This window comes from Nannobrachium achirus (genome assembly GCF_963921795.1).
Source record: "Nannobrachium achirus genome assembly, chromosome: 9".
NCBI lineage: Eukaryota > Metazoa > Chordata > Actinopteri > Myctophiformes > Myctophidae > Nannobrachium > Nannobrachium achirus.
In genome coordinates, this window is record NC_137818.1 from 18,087,371 (window position 1) to 18,107,370 (window position 20,000).

A 20,000-nucleotide genomic window follows, 5' to 3' on the forward strand; every position below is an offset into this window, starting at 1 on the left:
CAGCGGTGATTCTCAGACTTTTTTATTTTATTTCTAGGACCCCTAGGGATAATTGATGACACACAGGTCGTTGTTGAGGCACCCTGGGCAAGATATGATTTCCGCTTGGTTCCAAGATTTCTAGCGGAGGTACTGCGTTTAACGGTTCAAGGTTCAAGGTTGTACTTTATTGTTACGTCTTTTGTACAGGTACATAAGAGTAAAATTTGTTTTTGTTTGGCATCCTTCAGACAATGCAGTGGTATATCAAAATAACAGCAAACAATATAATAACAGTGGAAGTTACGTCATGCGGTGCGGGTCTGTTTACATTCCCCAGTGAAAGAACTAAAATCGATTGTAGATCTTAACTCGCTCTTTATAGGTGTAACATCACCTGAATCAATGTTTTTGTTTGAATATTGTTTATTGTGAGCGCAACCGACGGAGCAGGAGACGTAGACCAGATTTTCTCCGGCAGGAAATACATTCGCAGGGACACCACACTGTGAAAAAAAATACAACTTCCGGGAAAATTCAGCCACACCTCCTAGAACTGTCACTGCCTCATATCTTGACCAGGCTTTTCTCTTCGCAGATGAGTAAGCCTGGCTACGCGAGGCTATTGTTGAGGGGGTTATTTCTAAACAACGACCGTCGTGGCGTCACTTATCCCGGTTGTTACACGGCTACTTAAAAATAATTTAATAAATTTACCCAAATGTAACAACAAAACAAAGTATTTCCTTGCTTTCGGAGTTGCGCTGGCCGTCCGTCCGATGTCCATCGAGCTTAACCCGGTCGCCTCAGAAAACAAGGAAGTGTTGATCAAATGGAATCCATTTTCGGTTACTGCATTGACTATTTCTCGCTTCAAATGTTTTCTAAAAACATTCTTGAGAACAATGATTAGCTTTAAATGACATTGTATGTTTGTTTACGTGGCTGAGGTGTTGCATACAGCCTAAAATCAAGCAGAGCAACCAGGTGAGCCTTTGATTAGACAACGGCCTGTTATTGAGCTCAGCTGGTCAATAACACACTGCTGAATTCAGTGATTGACCAATCAGAACCAAGCCTTCAACCAAGCCGTATAATAAGCATTTTAGACCATTAACTTTAGATCGCCTACTTTAGATCTGATATTTTCAAAAATGTTGTACTTTTACTTTTGGTACTTTTAACAACATTTTGATGCCAACACTTTCACACTTTTATATTTTGAATTCCGGACTTTCACTTGTAACAGAGTATTTCTATATTGCAGTGTTGATACTTTTACTTGAGTAAAGTATGTGAGTCTTCAGTTTCGAAGTAATTCACACAGTAACTGTGTGAATTGCTTCGAAACTAACAAATTGGCCTATTTCAAATCAATACTTGAGTTCTATTGTTTTATCTCCGTCACAATAACTGTGTGAATTGCTTCGAAACTAACAAATTGGCCCATTTCAAATCAATACTTGAGTTCTATTCTTTTATCTCTGTCACAATTAAACTGGAGTGCCATTGAATTCCTGCATAGTAATACTTTTCAAATTACACAGCTTGTACATCTGCTATTTTGCTAGTAGCAATGGTGTAGTTGGCGCTAATGCAACATTTTGATGCCAACCGCCATTTGATCAAATGTCCAGTCTACACTGTAAAACAGGGGTCTTCAACAGGGGGTCCGGGACGCCTAGGGGGTCCTCAGAGTTACCATAGGGGGTCCTCCAAATCTTTGTGTTATAGAAACTTTTTTCTCCTTTTTTATATTAACCACTAGAACCCTAGCGTCCATATTCGGAGAACTTTAGAGTGAAAGGTCAAGTTTATTAAAGTATTGACGGTTCAAGTGGTTAGTGAAAACACAAATTGACATGAATCCAAAATACACTGATGATTGTGCTGTCAAACAATGAAACTATGGAATCTATGAGAAGGTTGTGGGGGTCCCTGCTTCATCTCTATCTCAACTAAGGGGTCCTTGGACTGAAAACATTGAAGACCCCTGATGTAAAATCCTTGAACCAAATTGACTCTCATTACACTCATTACAGACCCAAACGGACCCCCGTGTGGTCCCAGGACCACACGTTGAAAAACGATGCATTGTAGCACTCCGCTCCACTGCTATTATACTGTAGCAGCACAATGTTTTAGCCTTCCTCCAAAAGGCCAAATGGGGTGAGAATATTCTGGTTCCTGAGCAGGTGGAAGTACCGCACCTTTAGTTTGCACAGTAACAGCTAGAGCCTAATTTAGTGTCTCGATAATTGCTTCTGTAAATCGTAGTAAATTATAATTAAAAAAGGTTTTCATACGGTATAATATATCCCGTTGCAAGGGAGAACAGAGAACTCTGTCTGTCACACGTTGAACAAAAGCCAATTATCCAGACAAGCTTCGCAGAAGGACTAAATAAATAAATAAGAGAAACACTGGCCTGGAACAAAATATCCACAAGATGGTTGCATTTTCATTCTGTAGTCAATCAATGTATGTACTGTGGGCTACAGTATACACGTGCGCGCTCGTGTGTGTGTGTGTGCCGTGTATGAATGTACAAATGTACAGACAAGACATCAATCAATCAATAATATTTATGTGTCTATTATAGGCAAAAGCACAAATGTAAATATGCATGCATGGTAGGCCTGAAATGTATGTACAGTATGATGGCTATTAGGGCAGTATCTTATTTGCTTTTGTGTTACAAGAGTTTGTTTGTCTCTTTCGTTTATGTAGGCTTGAAAGGTGGATGAACTGATGCCTGTACTACAACTAAATCACCGGATCTAACCACTAATTTTCTTTTCTTTTCTTTATAAAATAGCCTATACGTTACAAACTGTGGATCGCTAGTAATTGTACCTGCCTACAACAACACCGTAGACCCAACTTTATTTATTCGTTGTATTGATGCAACAGCCGTGGCTAATATATTAGTAGAATGGAGAAAGGCTTTAGTTTATTTTAGCAGTAAATTTGACCTATCCACAACTCTTCCCTGAGAGACAAAGCGATAGACCAGTGTGATTCTCAAAGCCTCACGGTTTCTTGAGGGAGTTCCAAATGGACCGTTACAGGTCTGTAACTCTGAGAGTTATGGGGGGTCCTTGAAATTAATAAAAAGTTTGAGAACCACTAGAGTATAGACATAGACATTCGGTGCTAGTTTCAGCATCACTTTTACACAGTAGGCCAGTGGGTCAGGGTCCCCACATGACAGTGAAGTGACAATTTAAGGACTTTAAAGACCATTTTAATACCTCATAAAATAGAAAGAAGGAAAAGAAAAAAATACCATTACTGCATCAAAAATAATCAACAAACAATACTATAAAAAGCTCACAACGCCTCGTAACGTGAGGTTGTAGATCCTGCTATTAGTCTGTCTGTCTCGCTTGCTTTGTTTACATTCTCCAATGCTGCGTGGCCTCACAGCTGAGCCATGACATCACACGTTTTGCTGTTTTTTACCGTTTTTGCCCATTTAGACGCGAGGCAAAGCATTCTCAAAGATTTCCACTGTTGTCCTCTAAACCAGGGGTTCCCAAACTTTTTGGCTTGGAACACCCCTATAAATATTTTTTTCATCTGAGGCACCCCTACATTATTATATTCCTAATTTTCACTCCCAGCACCATATATTTATATTATATTTTAGCGATTATGTTGCGAGGAAAGCGAGATAATAGCCATTTTGGTTAGAACTGACTGAAAATAACTGTACTTCAAGTTTAAAATGATACTAAATATATTTTTAAATGTCCAAATAAATTTCAAATATTATCAAATTATCTCACGGCACCCCTGGACTGCCGTCGCGTCCCGTCACCCACTTTGAAAACCCCTGCTCTAAACGGACGGCACATTTGACATTTTATTTTGCTGTTTTCTCTAGAAAACGGCATTGTGTGCACGGCACCTAAATGTAACGCCACAACTCCTACATTCCAAGTGCTTGTCACGGTGGGGGGTCCCCAGTTCAAATATGACTAGGTGGGGTCGTGGCCTGAAAAGAAAAGTTAGGGAACCCTTGCAGTAGGCAACAACACTTGTCTTGTCGTGCTCATCCCTTACGTGCCCGCGTGCCTTCGCCCACTGCCTGCTCCACAGTTCACCCCACGAGGCTTCCACCCCCCTCAAAATCAATCATGGCGATCGTTCTCCGCCCAAAGGAGAGATGTTAACCCATTTAGGCAGAGAATTTAGCTTTATCTATTGAGAAATAGCAGATCTACAAGCTCACAGCGCTGCGAGCTTGTAGATCTGCTATTTTTGAAAAAGATGTGAAAATGTGTGCACATCTTTGAATATATGTATTTTTAAAGCAAACGTCAAACTCAAATTTTGTCAAACTCAATATTTTGAGATGGGGGTCCGTGGCCAAATACGTATCATTTTGGGGGTCCTTCACATGAAAAGGTTTGAGAACCACTGACATAGTAGTCTCTCAAGAACAGACTAACTGAGCTCCAGTTAAGTGAAAAGGACCTTTTCTTTGACGACGGCTAGCCAGATGATTGCTGATATAGAATAATAGGTTTTTCAAAAAACCTTGGAAGGATTCAAAAGACACTTAGAATCGGGTCAAAATTCAAATGTTCACGATTTTTCTAAAATAGCCGCGCTGTGAGCTTGTATATCTGCTATTTTTCAATAGTTAAAGAATAAAATAATAATACGCAATAATGTGTACCCGGTCTAAATTGCTTAATAAAAAAAATAATAAAGAGAGCTACAGTAGTGCTCAGGCCTGTCAGGCTTTGAGAGCAGAGGACATCAATGCCTCACTCAGACAGCTTGGCCTACTCGGGGCCCCCCTCCGCCCGTCCCCTGACAGAAGGACACCGGTTCACCTCAGTTCAATACCGAGTTTCGCCTCCGTCTCAGTGGGAACAGAAGAGAAGAGACAGAATATAGCTTGGCTGCGCTCCCTGATGTAAATGTCATCGGGATAAAAAAAATAAAAATAGAAATCTATTTCACGATTCATTCAACGGGGGCCAGGAGCTCCAAACCGACACGGTTGCCGAGGTTCTTCAGCTGTGAAGCATTTCTAGCCTGACAATCGCTTGCCTGTGTGCTCGCCGGGCCGCAGCAGGCGAGGGTGATTTCTCAGAAGGTGAACCGTAACAATGCTTTTTGGCACCATTTCAAAGGTTTCGCTGATATATTTCTTTCATTATCCTCTTCTTTAGAGCTGCGGACATCGATTATTTTCTTAGTGATTACTCTATCGATCACTTTTTGTAATGGTCTAATAAGTGTGAAGCACATTTGATGTTGATTTGATGTTTTCTTTTGAAATGGATTAGTCACAGCTAGAAGGTCCTGGGTTCGATTCCCGCCGGGGGACGCTGTGGGCGCTGGCGGCGTGTTCCTCCTCCGCGTCATCAGCGCCCACACCCTAGGTGGGGTTGGCGATAGGCCCTTTCTGTGTGGAGTTTGCATGTTCTCCCCGTGTCTCCTAGGGTTGATACCCTCACAAAAACATGCACGTAATCCTGGTCTCAATAATGCCTCCCCCTGGCCAGCTGGGGCGCCTGATGGAGGGGAAAGGAACTGGTTGGAATAACGTGTTCCTTCCACGCGCTACGTCCAAACCAGGGAAATCTCCACTGTCAGGTGAAAAGAAGCAACTTGGACTCCTCATGCATAGAAGGAAGCATGAGGTCAGTCCGTTGTCTCCCTTGGCGCGGCAGAGGGAGAGCAGAGCCCAGGATTACATAGGCAGTTGGCACTGGGTGAAAAAATGGGTTACAAAATTGTGGGATAAAAATTATTAAAAAAAAAAGAAATGGATTAGTCTGATCAACCACATAAGCCCTATTCTATTCTATATTGCACAATAGAAAAGGCAATCTACAAGCTCACAATGATGAGCTTGTAGATTGTAATATAACTTTGCAATATCACCTTTGGCAGTGCTGTTATGGTGCTCTTATATATATGTTATGGTGCTGTTATATTATCTGGTATATGCTGTTATCTTTTGGCTCATGGTTGCTGTTACAGTACTGTATATACATATATATATATCCCCTGAAATCGATTAGTTATATTAAAATCGCCGCCTGCTTGCGGAGCACAAGGCGAGGATCATTTCACAAAAGGTGAAGCGTAACAATGCTTTTGGAACCATAACAATGCTTTTGGCAGAAATTCAGACGTTTTGCTGATTTTTTTTCTTTTTTTTTTTTCTGCCTCCGCTCATCTCTTGAGGGGCCTCTCATTTCAAACGCAGCGTGCGAGGTGCTGAAATACAAGCATCTAAGTAGCAAATCAGCCTCTCCATGGCAACCGTATTGATCAGGCCCTCCTGGGAGCCCTCAGAGAGGGGGAAAAAAATCCATCACTCATGTCAATTTTCCAGCATTAACAGATCAGCAGCCACTCACATCCTGAACGCCCCGGTCACAATATTTAATGTCCCCTCCGCAATAAAATCTGCAATCGCTGTTTAGCGGCGCTGATGGTTCATTATCACAGGGGGAGGGGTGGGGTGATCGCTGTTTATCTGATGATGTGACTGTTAGGTCCATTATGTATTCGGCCTTTGAGCCACAGACCACCATTTCCTGAGATGAATCCTCTCAGACCCAAGACTTAGAAGAATATGTTGTTGTCGTTGGATAAGATTTTGTCCATAATTCCACGCTGTATTGATGTGGTGCCATAGGTGGGATAACAGGCAAACGTTGACCGAAATAACACATTTTCTACATGCACCTAATTGTGTAGATTCTTAATGCAGGGGCTTAACAATAAATTAGCTCTTGAGAGCGTAAAATTAAACCAAATCATTTTACACTCTCAAGCGTTAGGGCCGATTGCACCAAGAGGGATTAAATAAATCTTAGTTTAGGGTTAATAAAGGATTTGTTGATTTATTTAAATTCAAGTTGTGTTGCCCCACTTAAATTTAAGCATTGCTTAACACATCTGTGATTAAAACTATAACCTCTGATTAATTCATGGATTAAATGTTTTTTAGTGTCCTCCATCTTGGATTTGCGATGTAAACAAACTGGAATAAACTATTCTCTTGAGCCTAATATCATTAGCGTTACTTTTTTATTTACTTCTGGGAGAATGTGGGCAGGCCTATGTTAAGAAGAGTGCCTGCAGCCAAAAAATATATAATTTTATAACCCCGTCATAAGACGCTTGCTAAAACAAATGATATACAAGATCACAACGCATCACTCCATGGTGCGTAGTGGGGCAGTGTGGTGGTGTTATAGATCTGCTCCCCTCGCATGACGGCGCTCATTCCTCGTTTCCCAAACAAGCAGAGAACATGTTGTGGCAGCGGCGTGCACGACACAGGTTCAAACTAACTTTACAAGCCACGAAAAACAAAGCTTTAGCTGGACGAGTTCTGTGGGAATCAATGATAAACAAAATGTCTGCAGTGTGCAGTTGCAAGCCTGCTGGACGCTGCCAGCTGGGGATAGGAGGGAGACTTCTCACAGGAGGGAACCCCCATTCATGTCAATGGCATGTTTACATGTAAACCACCTCTCCTGCAGGTTTAAAATTAATCCACTTACTGATGTTTAAATTTCGTCAACAAATAACAACTGGACTAAAATGTTAGTGAGGGAGGGAGGGAAAGGATCATGTAGAACTAAAATACAAGCCATTTTATGTTTGATTGCGCTCAAGTGTTTTGCTCTCTGAAAATATCAGATCTGCAAGCTCACAACACGTCTTGCACTGAGAATATTCATTCCGTGCTGTACGGAAGTAGGGAAATCCTTCCGTGACGTATATAAATGCCCTTATTTGGACTAGTAACGTGATGATGACGTTTCTAAGCGGACGTGGTAACGAGATGACGGTGTGGTGCCTCACTGGAAGGCTCTGGCCTATCATTTAGAAAGCCCCTCTTGTTATCAGGTTACTGTGACGGATGGGTTGTTCTCCCCCATACGTCACTGAAGATGACCCACCTTTTTTCTTATTTCCACATATCAGCTCTAGTCTAAGGCAGGGGTTCTCAAAGTGCATTCCAGGGACTTTAGGGGTTCCTTTATGGGGGTCTAAATTGACCCAAACAAGTCTGTAACTGGTTCCATTTGTACACTGATAGAGTTAAGGGGAGACCTTGAAATGTAAAGGTTTGAGAAAAACTGGTCTAAGGTACTGTATATTGTTTACAACAGGGTTCTTAAACAGGGGGTCCGGGACCCCTAGGGGGTCCTCAGAGTTACTACAGGGGGGGCCGCCAAATCTTTGTGTGATAGGATAATTCTTTTAGATTAACAAGTTGAACCCTCGCATCCCTATTCTGAGGAGAACTTTGGCCTAACATAGCCGATCTACAAGCTCTCAACACCTCGCAGAGCCCTATTTTCGGCAAATAGGTTAGAAGTGGAAGTAAAAAAAAGAGCAGACCAAGTACCGAGTGATAGGTCAAGTTTACAAAGTATCGACAATTTAAGTGATTAAATGTCTGAAAAAACACACTAACACGAATCCAACATAGACTGATGAAAGTGCTGTCAAACAAGTCTATGAATCTACCTAAATCGATGAAAATCTGCAACACAGTTTCATACAACATAGAGGGGGTCCATGCTTCATCTCTCTCTCAACTAAGGGGTCCCTGGCCTGAAAACATTGAAGACCCCTGGATTACAATGTTTAATGTTGAAAATGATGGTATTCTGCTTCAAAGGAGTAGTTCGCCCAAAATGACATATTTTATATCAATTACACACCCAGAGATTTCTTTACTCTTTGTCACAGTACCGGTGGAGTACTAAATTGAGTCTCCTATACTGAGCAGCCACCAGGTCATGGAATTATCGGCTTAGGAACGGGACAAATACAACCAATTCCCCATGAATTCAAGATAGAAAATAAGTCATTTTTTGGAGCGAACAACATCTTTAAGTCCTATGGTGTAAGTCGTAAACCCGTTCGATATTGCGCTAACAAGATGTGTCATTTAATATGAGGTGGTACAAGTGGCAAAGATTTGTTAGATTTCCACTTACTCTCTAATCTACTTATTCCTGTGCAGGTTGCTCATAGCTTACACAATATGTTTTATTGTTATGTTGATGTTGCTACTGCTGTCACACACGTTCTTTTTCCTTATCTTATCGTCTTTCTTTTAGTATTGTTATGCTAACACTTACTACACTTGCATTTTGCTGCCTGTACATTGAGTTTATTGCAGTTTCAGCACCATCCGCATGTGTAACGCCTGGGATTTAGAACCGGCACCATCGCAACACCAGGGAATTGAACCCGGGTCTCCTGTGTGCAAAGCCAACATCTTAACCCATTTAGGCCTAGAATTATTGAATGCTTTAGCTATTGAAAAATAGCAGATATACAAGCTCACAGGCGCCGCGCTGCAAGCTTGTAGATCTGCTATTTTTGAAAAGTTGTGAAAATGTGTGAAAATCTTTGAATGTATGTATTTTTTAAGCGAACATTTCTAACTCAAATTTTGCTTCTGGGGGTCCCTGGAACTAAATATTTTGAGATCGGGTCCGTGGCCAAATACATATCATCTTGGGGGTCCTTGACATAGGTTTCTTGCGCACATTTTCACGATTTTTCAAAAATAGCAGATCAACAAGCTCACAGCGTGGCACTCGGTGCCGCGCTGTGAGCTTGTATATCTGCTATTTTTCAATGGTTAACATTCATGGGGGGCCCGCAGTGAATCCTTGTACCCAGGGCCGAGAATTTGGTGTGACGCCCCTGGGCACCATTGGGCATTGAACCCGGGTCTACTGTGTGCAAAGCCAACATCTTAAGCACTGTGATGATGGAATGATCTGCACCTCAAGTACCTTGAGACTAGACCAGTTGATCTCGCCGAACGCTTTCACATCCTGATTGAAAGAGCTGGAGGCAGGTTCGATGAACCGTCGACGTTTTCAGTTTCTAGGTTATTGAAATATACTTTCATGTCTATCGGATGTTTTAATTATGTTATTGGTTTTACCGCGTTGCTCGTTTTAATTTGCACTCTTGCCTGTTGTGTCCCAGTGCTCCCTTGGAAAACAACATGTAATCTCAAAGGGACTTTACCCCTGGATAAATAATGGTCAAATATAAATAAACAATAGTCCTGAGTAATGGCAAATAAACTGTTATGTTTCTGTATTTTCATGCATTTCTTTTTCTATTACGTCTGAACCAGGCGCCCTCTCATCCGGCTTTTGGCTAATTTAATTTGCTACGTGGTGAACTGGAGTCAATAATAATACGGAGAAACTTGTAATTGCAAGGCCAATGCTAATCAAAGGCTGCATGACTGATGAGTGGCAAATGGGGCTGAGAACTGTCAGTTCCTGTATCTCCTGATTGCCGCTGAGGTCTCACGCCTCGTTCATCATCATTACAGCCGACTATCAATACCATCTCTGCTGGAGATGTTTCACTTTACTTTGTTTTCTTCTATGTGAGAGAGAGCAGTGCACCAAGTGAAAAGACTCATGTTACGATGCTAGCTTGGGTTGGGATTCGTAACCGGATCCAACATTGAGGAACCAGAATCCTCCATCATATTTGGAAGCGTTAAAACAATACCGGAGTTTCTCAAACGCTTTAAATCCAAGGACCACTATATCTCTCAGGAGTTACAGACCTGTAAGAGTCCATTTGGATTGTGATCCCCCCCCCCTCAAATAATCCAGAGGGTCCCTGTAAAGGGGAACACACACCGAACGCGGAGGCGGCGCGGAGGCGGCGCGTCAAAACATACGGCCCCATTATTTTCAATGAACTAACCCACACCGGCGGCGTCAGACGCGCACAGCCGCGGGTCTGCCGCCTCGCAGATACACTGCTGTTCTATTTTTCCGGAGTTGCCGCGCGGTGAACATGTTCTCCAATGGTTCTCCCCACCGGGGGAAATGGATGTGCTGTGTGGCAGCGCGCCGCATCCAGTTGGGGTTACCGCGCGGTAGGGTTGGGGGCGGTAACCGCCGTACCGCCGTACCGCGGTATACCGAGGCCTACCGCGGTGGCAGGGTCCTTACCGCGGTCAAAATAGTCTATTTTTTATTGAAAACAAGCGAGTTTTAAAACGGGGGAGAAGCGAGGACCGCATGCGCTCCATGCCGCTCTGCTCTGGGCCGCGTACCACAGGTTTGGAACGTCTATGGTTTGGAAGCCACATACGTCACTCGACTCGGAGACAGTCTACAGCAGCAGCCTCGTAGTAGGGAGCACGGAGAAGCGTAAACTTTCTCTGACTGTAATTCACACAACACAAGTATGTTAATACATACCTTGTGTTGTGGCAGTACTACCTTGTGGCATTTTGTTTTTTATTCATACGGATTACAGGCGGAGCGCGGACCGCGTGGACTAAAACCGAAAATGAAACTATCTTTTACTTTTCCCACCGCTTCGCGCCGACTAGCCTGTTGTGCCCCGTCGCCGATTTTATAACCTTTTCTGTCAAGTCTTGTCACTAAAACCTGTATATATCAGCACTCAATCGCTGCGATTTCAGACGTGAGTTAATCACTGTACACGATCTGACTACCCGTCTCCGTCTCTCTTCTGGTTTGTTCACACACAGCAGTCTGTGTCTTAAAAGCCCAAGTAGCTACCGTTACTATGGTAACCCGAGTGCAGATCTAAAAGCTCAGAACGCGTCGCGGATGCGACGTGTTGTGAGCTTGTAGATCTGCTCCTTTCAAAGCCAAACCCGCTGTGCTGTACGGGGAAGTATAACTCGGGCAGTCAGGCTGTGGAGAGGTGACTTTTGGGAAGAATATTTTGGCTTATCGCCGAACCTTAATTATTAGATACGGGGGTGCGGTAATTACCGCAATACCGGCGGTAAATGGGAAGACGGTAATCGCGGTAACAAAATGTCGATACCGCCCCACGCCTACCGCGCGGCACTTCACGTGCGTCGATACCGCAACGCAACGCTGCGCAGCCGCCCGCGTCCAGTGTGTGCTCCCCTTAACTCATTTTGAGAACCATTACAATAATGTGTATGCACTACTATACTGTATGTATGATTTCATTAGTGTTTATCAAAAAACTATAATGAAGATGTTTTTTAAATAAAGGAATCGAGAAAGGGAACCGTTCAGGAATCGGACCGTCAAGATGGAATCGTGAAGGAACCGGAATTATTAAAAGATCCACCGGAGATATAATACTTTTTAGTATTTAGTAATTATGCAAAGGCAGTGCACCAAATCAAATTACTCATCATTACACGATCCCACCTGGCCAAATCGAGTGATTCTGAACAACACGATGAGGCACTCAGTCAGTAAAATCCTGAGTGTTGGAACTCTGAGAGGGTAAACAAGTGAATGAAGCACGCACATCTAAAAGTTAAAATGCCAGGTGGTGGATGCTGGGCAAAAAAACTAACGAGAACAGATCACGAGTGAGCACACTGGATGAATGCTCCACCCGTATACTTTATTTAGAATACCACCTAGGTGACTTTTGGAGCCTGGTATGTCTGGGGAAGAGCTATACTAAACTCTAAACATCACGTGGGAGGTAAATAAAAAATCACACTCGTGTGAACTGAGCGGTGGTGTGTGTGTGTGTGTGTGTGTGTGTGTGTGTGCCCCCTGTGTGTGTGTGTGTGTGTGTGTGTGGCCCCTGTGTGTGTTTGTGTGTGAGTGTGCCTGGCCTATGCCTGGCCTATCCTGAACAACAGCGCCCCTCCCTTAACATGTGTGGTCAGAAAAGGTTACTGCAGGGCCAGGCTACATACCCGGAGACAGACAGACATACAGACAGACAGACAAACAGACAAACAGACAGACAGACAGACCCACACACACGGCCACGTATAGGAGCGTTGTGACCACCGCTCAAAAATGTAACTTTGTGGGTTGGTCCAGGGTGCTGACTCTGTTCTAATTTAAACTTTTTCAGAGGGAACAAATGGGTCCCTCCAAAATGGTCCATTTGGTTCAATTTGTACCCTCTCGACCGAGGAGTTTACTGTGCACAAAGCTACAAACAAGGCCATACTGTGTTGTCTCATCAAGGCCGGCCTTGACATTTGTGCCCACCAAACTGCACCATATGCAAGATATTGAGTCAGATCTAATATAGGTTCTCAGCCTTTACAGACAAGGTTGAGAACCACTGTAATACAGTGCATTTCATGGCCTTGTGTTGTGATTTGACAATGATAAAGTGCTCCAACAATATGTTTTTTTCTCTTAGCAGTTATTCTTTTGATTACTTTGATTAAACTGATAATCAAGATAATCAAGAAGTATGCTTATTATATATCAACATAGATAATTCTAATATTCTTTTATAATTTATTAAATTATATTAACATCAACATTGTAGCGCATGCAGAAATACAGAAAATCTAGAGTTCTACAGCTTGTAGATTAGCTATTTTCAACAAAGGAGTAGAGCGAAAGAAGGAGCAGACCTAATATAGAGCCCTGTGGGACCTCAGTCCACTACGTATATAGAGGAGTTTAAGTGGCTAAATTGATTGGTTCGATTCCCTCCTTAATACAGTGTAATGAGTCATCGCAAAACAAGAGTGACATACACACACCCACAACCCGACAACCTCATTACAATTGCTCTGCAATTGCTACGCGGCTCACTTAATAAAAGTATCGGGGAAAAGGTTAAGAGGGACACTTATAACGAGCTCGCCCTCCCAGTCCGTCTGTCTGTCTGACTGCAGGTAACTAAGTACATTTAATTTACTTAAAGGAGTACTTCACCACTTTTCAACCTATCTTCATATAATTGGTCCTCACTGAAAAATAGCTTTTCTTTTTTTTTCTTCATTGGAGGGTTGTGGGCAGGTCAGAAACCCATCGTCTTGTGACATCATCGATTGGGAATCCAAGTTAATAGAAAATGCAGGCTTTCTTCTCCCGAAAAGTTGCAATGTTAAAGTGGCTAAAAACGCAGAGAGGGTATTCCGTCCCAAAGCCAGTGACGCGCCTGTCACTCACTTCCCGCACCGCCCTCTCTCCCTGAAACCTGTAGACTAGCGTAGCGATCCTTTGTCTGCAGAGGTACGTTAGCCAGGTTACGTTGCGACTTGCGAGGTTATCAATTTAATAGGCTTTATTATCATCATCTTTACGTGTTAACTCTACAGTATAATGGACAGGCGAAGGGTAGCCTACTCGCCCTTGCTTTATTGGAAGGGGAGATGCTAAAAAGAGAAGAGTTTGGGTGCATGAGACTCTTCAAAACAAAAAATCTCCCAGTCCATTCCTGATTCTCGGAATGTTACGCCTTCGACTCATCTGATTGGACAGGAGGGGGGAAACCAGAATCTGCGTGGAGAATTTCTTTGCTCCAGCATAAAAGCAAGGTCTGCGCGGAGCACAGATATCCTCCACTGACATGAAACCGCCCCCTTCTCATTGAAATGCATTGGCGGAACGCGGATTCCACTCTCATAGGTATTTTGGTCTGAGGGCACCCTAACAGGGTATTTCTACATTGCAGTATTGATACTTTTACTATCTAACTATACTCTCTTCCTCTTCTCTCTATTCCTTTCTCAGGTTCCTGCCGGGGGGTTCAGTTCACACCGCCACTGACGCTGACGGTGCAGACGATTACGCTATACGACCCCTACCCCAAAGACTCCAGGGTCAGCGACCCTCCCCGGAATCCGCATCCCCCCCTGCCACACATCATCCTCATCCTTTCCCCATTCCCCATTCCCCATTCATCATCGATTCATTATTCATTTGCTCGTAATTCATTTCATTAAAAAAAAGAAAAAGAAAAAAGATTTCATGGTGTGTTTCTTGGTTAAAGATGGGGGTGCCATGATTTTTCCCCCCTATAAAACATGATTATCTACTATTATGATTATACTAGGAGGAAGATTTTTTTCCAAAAAGTGTACAGAAAGAGTTAAAATTATGTTTTTATGTGGCCACACCCACCAGTTCATTCCACATATCAACCACACCTAATGAAGTACTGTCAACCTCCTAGACACATGAAAACTAGAAAAAGTACAAAACTATGACACCGCCTCTTTAACTAGTGAATTTTACTGTATTTAGTGTATTTCTACCTTCCAGTATTGATACTCTTACTAAAGTAAAATATGTGCGTACTCTTTCCGCCCACTGAGGAGGGGTGGAGAGGGGGGGGGGGGGGGGGGGGGATCAGTGTCGGTGTCACCGCCGGGTGACAGCCGTAAGGTGGCTGCGGAGGCAGGAGGATATCAGCATAAATGTAGAGTGACTGCCTCAGCCACCACGGGAAGAGGCCGCGTGACAGGCGCTGCCAATCTACAGAAAATCCCACTGATTGCTCCGGCATGACGACACCCCTAATCCTCCTCCGCCGTGCCGACGGTTGGTGCGTGACGCGAGGGCCACCTACGCTTCTCCTCGCTCTCTGCCTGGGCTGTCACACAGAGGAGGCTGGCAGGCAGGCATGGCATGGCCTCCCACCCTGTCGCTGCATGACTTCTATTCTACCCTGATTCATAGCTTGTCGCACAACACTGCCGTGTGGGCAAAATAGCCGACCTATATATCGTGGTTGTCGGGTGGAAACCTTGCTATGTCCGAAACCGTTCCTTTTTTGTTATTTTTAAAAACGAGTTAAAGTAGTGAAAATTGCCGATCTACAAGCACACTTGTGTGCTTGCAGATCAGCTATTTTCACTACTATTGTGCGACACGTTTGTATGATGAAGTGGGGCTTTAATTTACAAAAAAACATACACATTTGAAACTTGGAGATGCAAGGTTTCTGCCCGACAACAACGATATATATTATATTGCCCATGTCTAACAAAAACTAACTTTTCAGTATTACCTGTGTTGCATTTGCTTCTAGGATTATCGTACTCCGACATGAACAATAAGGCCATTACACACTCAGCATTCTCAATAACAAATGACACCAATCAACCCCTGTATCGCTACTTTGAACATTTACCTATGCCATCTGGACAAAGATCAGATCCTTGAAGTGGGAAAAGGTTTGTTACAGCAGGAGTTTTGACGCCTCGGCAATTGCGGCATTAAACAAACTGCCTCGCTGATAGGATGATTCGTTTTTTGTTTCGTTTTTTTGTGCATAGTGGGGACCTCATGTATTGTCTTGGTGTTGTGTGATATGTCTATATTTTTTTTCTATACGGTTATGTTTTTCTGTTGAACAGACTGTGAAGAACAACATGTTTAGATGAACAAAGGACCCCAAACAAAACAAGCCATATAGGCTTTCTTGGGTTTCAAATCCTCTTAGCAGACCCAATATTGAACTGTACTTTTGCAAACTGCTAAAAAAGTATTCAATCAAAGTGTTCAATCCAGACAAATATCTGGAACCTTAACCCCTAGGGGTCCCCGGACCCCACTTTGAGGACAAATATGGTTCATATACTGTAGTAGTATAACCACTTAAACCCCTATGTACTTATTGGACCGGACTGGTCCAATAAGTATATAAGGTTAATGTATTGTTTTTCTTAATGTATTGTAAGCTACTGTATTTTTGCCAAATATTTACCAAATATACAGTAATGCCCAGTACAAGGACACCTAGGATTTATGTGGTTAGGTTTTGCAGAGCATGAGATCTTTTGTCATCCTAAAAATACTCTGTTGTTCACTCTAAAAACAAATGGTGCTGAAGAGCATTAAAAAAAAACTATCTTTGGCTAATAATCATAGGGGAACCTCTTTTGGTGCTACAGTAATTAGCACGTACGTAAAGGTGTTATGTAACAACTTTGTCAAATGGTGCTATATACAGTACAACCATTATAAGTGCCTAAAATGAGCTGGTAGAGAATCAGTAGAGACCCACTAGACTAGAGAACCATAAAGGTTCTGAACAGGTTCTGGCAGTGCTATATACAGTAGCAGCAAACAACCCCCTTTGTTTGGGTGTGGCCATAATTCACCAAAAGATTTTCATCAGGAATCTTGATGAAGATCCTTTGTTGATCAAAACGGTCACCTGGTAAATACATAAACAGTGTGTGGATTATGTGTAGCATGATTATGGAAACAGGTCCCAGCAGGACCACATGCTGTTTACATTTCTGACTAATAAAGTAATCAATCAATCAATCAATCAATCAATCAATCAATCAATCAATCAATCAATCTTCTGTTGGTCCTGCACCTGATCACCAGACTGGATTGTGCACGTTCTACACCAGGGGTCTTCAACGTTTTCAGGCCAAGGACCCCCTAGTTGAGACAGAGATGAAGCAGGGACCCCGACAAACGGTTCATCGATTCCATATAGTTTCCTAGTTTAACAGCACAATCATCAGTGTATTTTGGATTTATGTCAATTTGTGTTTTCAGATATTTAACCACTTGAGCCGTCATTACCTAAAACATTTGACCTTTCACTCTGTACTTAGTCTGCTCTTTTCCCAACTACACCAAAGCTCTTTGTCAAAAATAGCAGATCTACAAGCTCTCAACGCCTCGCGCTGCTATTTTTGGCTAAAGCTCTCAGAATATGGACGCAAGGTTCAAATGCTTAATGTATTAACTCATTTAGTGCCCCTGAAATTAACGGATTATAAAGTCCACGATGCCACCTTCAGGCTGGCATCACCGCCGTTATCTTATTTTGAAGGCCAGAAGTCCACCACGCAATCACTTCCGGTCTGACGTCATCGAATCGTGCGCCGGAACCGATCGTTCTCCACGTGGAGTTGTGTAATGGCCGACCGGAGCTTTTATCATTGTGTAACATAAGCGAGCATCTGCCTCCATCCTAGCTTCTAAAGTGTAGTTTTGAGATAATGGACATTAAAGATGAGATCCCCTGTCCACCTCAATGTTATGGATGGGACTATTTTGTGCTCGTGGAGCCGTGATGATGCAAAATCAGCGACGGATTTCGTCTCCGGACCCGCGGCCATTCTTCTCGGTAATGTACTCGCCGTTACAGTAATATATTACTTTTCCCGAGTATACTCGGGATTGGCACTGCAGGTACTCGAGTACTTTTCACGAGTATTCTCGGGATTGGCACTAGATGAGTTAAAAAAAATGAGAAAAAAAGCTTCTATCACACAAAGATTTGGAGGACCCCCTGTAGTAACTCTGAGCCCCCCTGTTGAAGACCCCTGCTCTACGCGCCTCTGTACAAACCTCTGTATTAACACATTCTGGGCATGTCATAATACAACATTATGCTAAAAATATTTTGAGAAACTGCATACAAGGTCCCAACGCGTTCCTAAGCGTAGTTAGCTCATAATTCGCATATTTTGGGGTGAAGAGATTTGGTATAGAGGGGGAAAAAAAGGAGGGGACCAAGTAAGTACAGACCCCTGGGGGACACTGGTCAACAAAAAATGTATAGAGTTTAAGTGGTTCATTAGGGTATAAAGATGGGCTTGTACTCTATTTAGGCCCGTGATGTCTATACGTTCTCACAGTTCAATTACCACTGAGGATTAGACTGAGCAGCAGGGTTGTGGTTGGGACCATCAGTGCTACATGTCCAGCTAAAGGAGCCACAAAGCCCCAGAGGATAGATGGAGTGGTCTGCTAAAGATTGGATCTGTAGTAAAAGAAAGAGGATTTATATGAGTACGAGTGACAGCGTGCGTGCGTCCGTGCGTGCGTGTGTGCGTGAGTGGGCGTGCGTGCATGCGCCCATGCATGTATGCATGTGTACTATAAAGAGAGGGTGCTAAAAGCATGTTAAGTACTTTGATGGCCTTATTCTCTGGTTAAACAGCTACTTAAGGCCGGGGCCCATGGTTTGTCTAATTGATCTGGAAAAGGAAAAACACAAAATGCATTATTGACTGTCACAATCTGTTACCGCAGATCATTAACACAGACACAGTTTGCTCTGATGTTTCTTTGTCGACTCGCTTTTAAAAGCCTCTTCTTAGGAGTGAAGCTGTCTGGAGGAATAGCGGTTTTTCAAGTACCCTAATAGGCCTAGCTTTTTTCTTTCTTCTTTTTTTGCTATGAACATAACCATTAATAATTCATCTGCTCGTGCCTCTGCAGCACTGTTTCGCTCTGCCACCGAATTTTAACTATCTAGAATGGTGATGTGCACTTCTTAAAACCATACTGCCTTGTCAACCCATCCTGAAAACAGCATAAACACAGATGCGAATTAGGCTTACTTTCATCCAGCAACTCAATTAGTCAGACTAAAGGCGGGTTTGCAACAAACTCCTTTGGAGAGGCCAGGGGATCCCTTGTAAATTAAATCAAGCTCAATCGGCATGCATAAGCTTCAGTCCCCTCCCTCCCCTCCCCTCAACTCCCCTCCTCTCCCCTCCCCTCCCCTTCCCCTTCCTCTTCCCCCAACAAAAAAACAAACAACTTGCAGTAGCCAATTACAAGAGCATCATGTAATCAAGAGCAATCGAGTAGGCCAGCTATATTCAATGATTTGTTGTGCAGTGGCTGTGACGGTGACAGTCAGTCAGTCAGTCTGTCTGTCTGTTGCTCTGTCAAGCAGCAAGCAGCTCGTTTTTAAAGAATGGTATAGTGGAGGAGGGAGCTGTCCTTTCAGCACCACTAGAGATGCGCAACAGCCTCTCTCACAGCGAACGTACAACGGTGTGTGTCGCTACTACTATGGTCGAAAAGAACTGATCTGCAAGCTGACACAACCGGAGGCAACGCGTCCTTGTCAGCTTGTAGATCAGTTATTTTCGGCAAGCAACAAGATCCGCCATGTCGCCGGTTAATTTCATCTCCAGTCTCACAAGTACTATTCTCCTAACTGCACAGACACCACCAATAGCCTGTTAGTGGTTCTCATAAGTGGATTCCAGTGACTCTCTAGGTTCCTTTAGGGGGTCTGAATTGACCCTTAAATGGACCCATTTGGTTCCATTTGTATACTGTCAGAGTTAAGGGAAGACCTTTACATTTACAAGTTTGAGAACCACTGGCCTATTATGTTCCTCTTCAGCTAAACAATACAATTAAATAGGCTAATAGCATTAAAAAGGTGGTCAAGTGGATGTAGGCCTATTAGTCTTCTACTTCAATACAGCCATCTTTATCAGTCAATCATATTTGCATTACAGAGAGAGAGAG

At 43.0% G+C, this 20,000-nt stretch overlaps 1 protein-coding gene across 1 annotated transcript in view; it reads right to left on the reverse strand.

The window, feature by feature from the left end:
* The window catches only part of LOC308291696 (metabotropic glutamate receptor 7-like), a 202,043-nt gene that overhangs the window by 181,512 nt on the left and 531 nt on the right, over positions 1-20,000 (reverse strand). The window lies entirely within an intron of this gene.